Raw genomic sequence first — 9223 nt, 5'->3', positions numbered from 1 at the left:
GAGGTATTGAATAGAATTGGAGAGAAGAGAAATTTGTGGCACAACTTGACTATAAGAAGGGATAGGTTGGTAGGTCATATTCTGAGGCATCAAGGGATCACCAATTTGGTATTGGAGGGCAGCCTGGAGGGTAAAAATCGTAGAGGGAGGCGAAGAGATGAATACACTGAAGCTTGCATAGGATAGAGTAGCATGGAGAGCTGCATCAAACCAGTCTCTGGACTGAAGACCACAACAGCAACAACATGTCATTTTCATTGGGTGTGATCTCCTAATTCATTAAATATTTAACCATATGGTATAGCTCCTTGTGCTACTGCACAAACGCCATAAATATCAAGCCTTGAAATCAAAAACTCGACTGCGCAGTGGTTCGTTAGAGGATTTCCGTTTTTGGTGTTACTTTCTATAGTATTGTTGCTGCCATTGGTGTGGAGGTGTGTGCGTGCAGTAGGGACACTCTTTAAGAAACACATTCTTTAAGAAACTTGATACATGTTGGGCTAAACTTACCGTGCAGAAAAGCCACGAAGATGTAATGCCAGAGCTGGTACTCCATTAGCTTCCCCTACGATCGTCCCTTCAACTTTTTTGCCAACGAAGTGGCACAATAAAGACCTCGTCTCCAAATCAACAGCAATTCCACACCGTAGTCGGCGCAGCCGCCGGAACAATTCTGATTACATAAACTGTATAACACCATGTAAAGTCATTTTCAACAGCCCAAGATGAACTAAACTCACCGTGCAGCCACACTCGGGCAGGTGTACTGGTGAAGTTGATATTCCAGGCGCTTCAGCTACGTTCGTGTCTTCCGATTTGTAGCCGGGGAAACGCCTACAACATGAAACAAGAATGAGTTTACTTCAAACTCCTCTTCTTTCCACAACAACAACAATTTCTTACAGTTATCGACTAAGAGCTCGAAAGAATTCTGAGTAGGTAAACAGCATAACGCCAGTTAACCACCACTTGCAACTACCTACCATGAGGTAAACTCGCTGTGCAGCAAAATAAATACTCGTACGCTTGCTGCCACTAGAGGAGCTTCTGTTACTGCCGTCTCTTCCACATCGTTGCCGTGAGACGCCTACAACGCGAAAAATAACAAAGTGTTTATTTCAAACTCCTTTTGTTTCCAAAACTTTCAACCACCGAAGATGAGCTAAACTCGCTGTACAGGAAAACTCCAGCAGACGTGCTTTCGAAGCTGCTGCTCCAGGAGCGTTCGCTACCAATGCCCCTTACGCTTTGTTGTCATAGAAACGCCTACAATGCGAGACAACAAAAGGTCCTAAACCTTTGCTGTCTTACGTTGTAGGCGTTTCTCTGACAAGCTCCTACTCTTTCCAAAAAAACAGCCATTTCATACCGCGATTCGTGCAACTGCCGATACAATTCTTAGTAGATATGGAGTATAAAACCAAATAAACGTCACTTTCATCTACCCGACATGAGCTGAACGTGTCGGTTAATTCTAGTGCCCGATTCCAAGCGTCAGCTTCACCGGTCACGCCCCATGAGATGTCATGAGTTTATGATGCGAAGGATGCATAGAAGGATTAAGTGGCGCGTTAATGAATGCTATTTGTGGTTGTCTTAGCAACTTGCGTAAACTGCTGTTTATTTCAAAAAAACTGTAAAACAAAACAAACAAACAAAAATACGACGCACTATGAAGGGCCGGTGTAGTGTAACGACGCAAGTTTTTTATAACCGATTTTCGTTTGATATATGACCATGTGCAGACTTCGTCACCTACGTCAGTTACAACCCACTTCAAAATGATTTATATTCTTTTTAAATTGTCATAGAATGGTTCCTGAACGAAACTGTAAAACATCAGTTGAGTCGTATGCAAAGAATTACATCACTTGGCCCAATTGGTTTTCGTAAACTTTTTCGATTTAAATTTCGTTTGTTTCTCCTCAGAAATTATATTGACACACGTTATCTTGATTTAATCGATATCAGAATCACACATTGAATAAATCTTTGAGATTCAAAGTTTCGATGAACGCTGTCAGAATTCAATAATCTTGTCAAATATATCATTAATCCGTTCACATAATTCTTCATAAATAAATCCTCAGAACACGTGTTTCAACTTTAGTAGCATCCACTATTTTATTAGCTTACTACACATACAGATGTGAACTTGACCGTTGACAAACTAGGACTGACTTTTCAATAAGATTAAGCTCTCTATGACGTCATTGTTGTACAAAAAGAGTACAAAAAATTCATTTTTAATTTTTAGAAGCACGACGCAACAACTCGGTTCCAGGATCTTCTGTTGCTCTTTGGCTGTCGACCCGCGACGTATAGTGGCCAGCAATTTCCCCTCTGGTCGCGGCAGCGAAGATGCTGTCTCCGTTCGTTGCGCCGCCCTCTCCGTACATGAAACATAAAAAAAATACAAAACTTTTAGATAATTCACAGCTATTACAAATATTAAGAAAAATACATAAACAAATCTAAATTAAACTTATATTCACCTGCAAACTGGGCTGACACTGGTGGATGGGTGACGCTTCAATTTCGTCCCACTACACCGGCCGATGTGGCCGAGCGGTTCAAGGCGCTTCAGTGCGGAACCACGCTGTTGCTACGGTCGCAGGTTCGAATCCTGCCTCGGGCGTGGATGTGTGTGATGTCCTTAGGTTAGTTAGTTTTAAGTATTTCTAATTTCTAGGGGACTGATGACCTCGGATGTGAAGTCCCATAGTGCTCAGGGCCATTTGAACCACTATGAAGGAGTTATGTAAATTGGTCACAGACCGATACATTACAGGTATCGACGGAAAATGCGAAATTATAAACTTTGGGGGTCAATGGATGAATGTGTGATGCTGTACCGCAGTTTCACCACGCAGCTGGGAAGGACAGAAAACACCAGACATGTCGATACCAGAACATAATTTCTTCGCGAATTTTATTCCATGTACTCAGCTGGAGAGAAGCTAATGCCTCACAGGCAGGTGTGTGAACAGCATACGCAGATGTCATCATTTGAGAGAGAGGACATGTAGTTGGGGTCAACGAAGCCGGTTGGAGTAGACGGTGAATCGCTCGACATTTAAACAGTAACGATGCTACTGTTCGATGATGCTTGCACGAATGGATGAACCGTGGCCGAATACAGCGTCAAGAAGGAAGCGGGCGACCTAGAGAGACGGCAAAATGTGACGGCCGATCATTCGTCAGAGAGGCACTCAGAGCCCCGGATTCATCATTATCATCGCTCCGATGCGAAACTGGTGCTTCAGTGACCGCGGGGACCATTAAAAAGCGGTACCCCTTGCGCTGATTACCATTTATACTACTGGCCATTAACATTGCTACACCAAGAAGAAATGCAGATGATAAACGCGTATTCATTGGACAAATATATTATACTAGAACTGACATGTGATTACATTTTCACGCAGTTTGGGTGCATAGATCCTGAGAAATCAGTATCCAGAACAACCACCTCTGACCGTAATAACGGCCTTGATACGCGTGGGCATTGAGTCAAACAGAGCTTGGATGGCGTGTACAGGCACAGCTGCCCATGCAGCTTGAACACGATAGCACAGTTCATCAAGAGTAGTGACTGGCGCATTGTGACGAGCCAGTTGCTCGGACACCATTGACCAGACGTTTTCGGTCGTGCATTATCCTGCTGAAATGTAGGGTTTCGCGGGCATCGAATGAAGGGTAGAGTCACGGGTCGTAACACATCTGAAATGTAAGTCTACTGTTAAAAGTGCCGTCAGTGCGAACAAAAGGTGACCGAGACGTGTACCCAATGGCACACCATACCATCACGCCGGGTGATACGCCAGTATGGTGATGACGAAATAACGCTTCCAATGTGCGTTCACCGCGATGTCGCCAGAAACGGATGCGACCATCATGATACTGTAAACAGAACCTGGATTCATCCGAAAAAATGACGTTTTGCCATTCGTGCACCCATGTTCGTCTTTGCGTACACCATCGCAGGCGCTCCCGTCTGTAATGCAGCGTCCAGGGTAACCGCAGCCATGGTCTCCGAGCTGATAGTCCATGCTGCAGCAAACGTCGTCGAACTGTTCGTGCAGATGGTTGCTGTCTTGCAAACGTCCCCATCTGTTGACTCAAGGGATCGAGACGTGGCTGCACGATCCGTTACAGCCATGCGGATAAGATGCCTGTCATCTCGACTGCTAGTGATACGAGGTCGTTGGAATCCAGCACGGCGTTCCGTAGTACCTTCCTGAACCCACCGATTCCATTTTCTGCTAACAGTCACTGGATCTCGACCAACACGAAAAGCAATGTCACTATATGATAAACCGCAATCGCGACTTTATCAAAGTCGGAAACGCGATGGTACAGCAACGTTTCACCAGGCAACGCCGGTCAAATGCTGTTTGTGTATGAGAAATCGGTTGGAAACTTTCCTCATGTCAGCACGTTGTAGGTGTCGCCACCGGCGCCAACCTTGTGTGAATGCTCTGAAAAGCTAATCATTTGCATATCACGGCATCGTCTTCCATTCGGTTAAATTTCGCGTCTGTAGCACGTCATCTTCGTGGTGTAGCAATTTTAATGGCCAGTAGTGTATCTCTGTACACCAACTTGCGCGTTCATAGTGGTGTCGGTTACCTTCGGCCTGGAATCTCATTGGGTGGACTAGATTTGTCTTCAGCGATGAGTGCCGCTCCCAACTGAGCCCCGATAACCACCGAAGACGTACCTGCAGATGCCCCGGACATTGATGTGATACCAACCTGAGTGTCGCTCGCCGTATGGCCCGACAACCAAGAGCTACGATCTGGGACGCCACTTCTTTTCACTGCAGGACCTCTTCGTTGTGATCTGCGGCACTCGTACAGCACAGCGGTCCGTCGACGGTATCCTACGTCCCGTTCTGTTACCCTTCATTTCAAGCCGTCCAGGACTTACGTTTCAGCAAGATAATGCCCGCCTCCACCCGGAAAGAGTTTCTACTACTTGCCTTGGTGCTTACCAAACCCTAATTCGGCCAGCGAGATCGTCTCATCCCTCTCTAATTGTGACAATTTGGAGCATTATGGGCAGGGCTCTCCAACCAGCTCGATATTTTAGCGATATAACTCTCCAGTTTGGACAGAATTTACCACGATATCCCTCAGAGGACATCCAATAACTCTATCAATCAATGCCAAGCCGAATAACTGCCTGCATAAGGGCCAGAGGTAGACCAACGCTTTATTGACTTGTTCAGTATGTGAAGCTCTTTCTATCGAATAGATCATCCAATTTGTCTGAAACTACAATAATTTATTCTTCTGAACATGCGCATCACATCTACCGAGTTTCCTCCCATTCGGATAATTTTTTCGTAGTGTGTCGTTTATTTCTCCTGTAGTGTATGTGCAATTTCCGATGGTGTGCTTCGGCAGGAACCCTTGCGCACTGATTAAGCTGCTGCGAGTTAGTCAAGTAGCAACCACATATATAATCTTGATTCTCATAAGAATTTCACTGTTTTTTTCGAATGTGGCACTATTTCTGAGGGTGAAATTACTCAAGAACCTAAGAAGACAACGTAGATTGCTTCGAATGAATCGATTAGCAATCTTCTTCTTCTTCTTCTTGCGTTACGGCTTCTTTAGAACCACGGGTAGCCCCTTCGTGGACTGCATTCTCATCTTCTTCTCCCAGAACCGCTTCATTCTTTCTCTTCTTTTCTCTCGCTCTTCTTCCGACATCTTCAGTGTCCATTTCTTCTGTCGGCTCCACTGGTGACACTCTAATGTTTTTCTGTATTCTTCTCTGTCATTGATCTCCTGCATATTGGTCGGTGTATATTTATTCCCGCAATTTTCCTTTCCTTCGACCTTGGTTCCCAATCCCTACCAGTCTTTCCGAAGTTCAACAACCCACTTGGTTCCTGTCTTTCCCCTTGTCCTCCCTGTTGTTTTCCACTCTCTCTTCGCCATTCTGTCCATACTCATCCTAACTACATGTCCAGCAAACCTTGCCCTTTTGAGTTTGATTTCCCCGGATATTGGTCTCATGTTCCGGTACAGTTCTTCTCTAGGTCTTCGCATCCACCTCTTTTGGGACCTAGTATTTTTCTCAGTATTTTTCTCTCTTCTTTCTCTAGTTGTTCTGTCCCATTTCTTCATAGTGTCATCGTCTCAGCAGCATATAATACTGCATTCCTCACCGTTGCCTTGTAGTAGCTTATCTTTGCCTCTGTGGATATATTCTTTTTATTGTATATCTCTCTCGTCATGCAGAAGGCTGACTTCATCTTCTTTATCCTCTATGTTATTCCCTCCTTGCTCCTGTTCCTTCCTGTTAAGAATTCTCCCAGGTATTTAAATTTGTCCACCATTTCCACAGTGCCTTCCAGTGTTTCCCAGCAGTGGTATTTAATGTCTTTGTCTTCTTATAGGCTATCCTCAGTCCCACATTTCCGGCTACCTTACTTAAGTTGTCGAGTTGTGTCTTTGCGTCTTTTTCCGTCTCACTTACTATTGCTATGTCGTCTGCAAAGGCTAGGCAATTTTGATTAGCAATCAAATTTATAACCTAGGTTCTCACAAATAGTTGGCTGTTTTTTATGTGGTACTATTTCCGTGTGTTAGGTTAGTCAGGAATCCGAGAGCACAGCTTACACTGCTGCGGGTGAAACGATCTGCAATCATATTTGTATTACTGTTTCTCCCAAGTATTTGGCTTTTTTTTTCGAAACGTGAGGTTAGGCAGGGACCAAAGAGGATAGCTATATATGTCGATTCTAGTTCTCCATTCTTCGTCCGTCTTTTTCTGTGATTTTTCATTAAATGCGTATTGTTACTCTTTTATGATTTGTTTTCTTACTTCACAGTCTCTGTCCTTGAGCTACGCACGTCAAGTCTACTTGTCTATTCGAAAATTTGTCATTTATTGCGTTTTTGCAGTAGCACAGAAAAGGATACTTTACAGTTAAAACTTTAACGGATTTGGAGTCGACACTTAATGAAAATGACAAATAATAACGGAACGTGTAATCGACAATTACAGCGATACCATATACGAAAATTCTGGAAGAGTGCACAGTAGACACCTACTGCAACAACAGTGATACAGGGAGTAATACCAAAAACAGAAAGCTTCTAACAAACACATAGCTATTGCGAAAACGTGAATCGGTAACTTGAAACGAAGTACTGCAACAAACGCTAAAAACAGTGAACCCTTGATTCAACAACTAGATTTCGCCTGTGTAGGTAACTTCTGCGTACTGTGCCTTCTTTTAGAATCTTCATATGTGGTATCGCTCTAACTGTCGATTCCACGTTCCTTTATCTTTGAATTTTCATTACGTGTAGACTGCCAATTCGTCGAGGATTTAACTGTAAAGTACTGCTTCCTGTACTACTGCAAAAACGTGATGAATAACGAACCTTGGAATCGAAAACGAGAATTGACTTATATAGGTCAGTTCTAATTACTGTTTCAAAGAGCTGTTATTTTTCCTTGAATTTTCGTTACTTGTGTAGTGCTTTTTGTTTTAGGATTTCTGTGTTGCTTACTCCTTATTTTCTGTTAATGTCCTGTTACGTTTCCCATATGTTACTACTTATTTCATTTTGAGGATGTTGGGTGATATTTCAGTTTGTCCCCACCCAAAACCTCCGCTATCCCGCGGTAGTCTCCTTAGCTTCAACAGTTATTAAGAATTATTGCTGTTCCATTATATTACGAGTTTACGATGCGTGATATTGTAGTGGACTTTACAAGTAGTCTATTTTTCTTTCACTTACTCGCGTAAACTATGATAATAATTTATATCACCCATGTATATTTTCTTTTATCTTGTTGCTGTCTTCTTTTTTGTTATCTCGATTTTTTGCGATATAGTTCGGTACTACGCAATTAATCGCGTAAAAGGTGATTGTAACTTATCGTTTGTATCTGTGACATTTTATTTTACTGATAGACATTCGTTTCCTACGTAATAAGCCTCGTTGCCTTGAAATACCACTTTGGCATAGGCATGACGTCAATGGTCAAACCTAATGGGTAGGATCGAACACTAAAATTTATCGAAAAATAATGCTCCTAGGTCCCCAAACCGAATACATAGACCAAACCTGGCCACAGCATACTAAAGAGATGGGTCCGAAGGACAGGATCAAACTGATATGGGAAATGAAACTTATTGCTCTACGGTATATGATCAAAGAGCACACTATGAGAACTTTCTACAGATACAAAGAGTCACCTTACTCCATACGTACGTACTTAGCAGAATATACCATATGGATACGATGCTTCCCACTAAACGAATATAGCCCTCGCTGTTGGTACATCTGGAAAGGGAATATTTTTCAATTTTAGCCGCCGCGCGGAGTGGCTGTGTGGTTTGAGGCGTCATGTCACGGATTGCGCGGCCCCTCCCGCCGGAGGTTCGAGTCCTCCCTCTGGCATGGGTGTGTGTGTTGTTCTTAGCATAAGTTAGTTTAAGTTAATTTAAGTAGCGCGTAAGTCTAGGGATTGATGACCTCAGCAGTTTGGTCCCTTAGGAACTCACACACATTTTTCAAATTCACCTATAAGGCATCAACCTTAGGGTGACTCACAGGCGACTGAGGATCAAAGACATCCGTCAAAATGCACAGCAGTCTTCATTAATAGCACATCTAGATTGCTACAGAACAATCGGCCAAGCATTAAAAAAAGTTTGGAAATGACAGAATATAAAATAAAGTGGCTTAGAAATGAAATACTAACACGCTCTTAAGAAGAAGACATTTTGATTTTATGAGAGAGAAGTATTTAGTTAACTTTAAGAAGAAAAATTTAGAAAAATAATGAGAAATGGTTAGCGACGTTGTCTCCGGTGCCGAAAGACACGGATTCGATTCCTAGTAACTAATCCGATTTTTTATGAACGAGGGAGATCTGGAATAAAGTCTGCTCAGTCTCGTGAGCCAAAATGAGGAACTGCTTCAAAGGATTCATATACTGGCAATAATGGCTGGCAATATCGGCAGCATGGTGGTCACATGTCCAACGATCATAGATCGTTCCTCGTACTGCCTTGTAGCCAGTGGTCTGTCAGACGGTACAGGTCCAAGGGCTAATCCTTGAGCGGTGTTTTCGTATATGTTTACGTTTTGCTGTATAAATGCTTCCTCTGGATATGTCTATACATTACTGTCATAGCTATCAGCACCCATGTTCTTGCTGCGTGATCTATAATTTCATCGTCTTT

Source organism: Schistocerca piceifrons, chromosome 7, assembly GCF_021461385.2.
Source record: "Schistocerca piceifrons isolate TAMUIC-IGC-003096 chromosome 7, iqSchPice1.1, whole genome shotgun sequence".
NCBI lineage: Eukaryota > Metazoa > Arthropoda > Insecta > Orthoptera > Acrididae > Schistocerca > Schistocerca piceifrons.
This window is presented reverse-complemented; position numbering follows the sequence as displayed.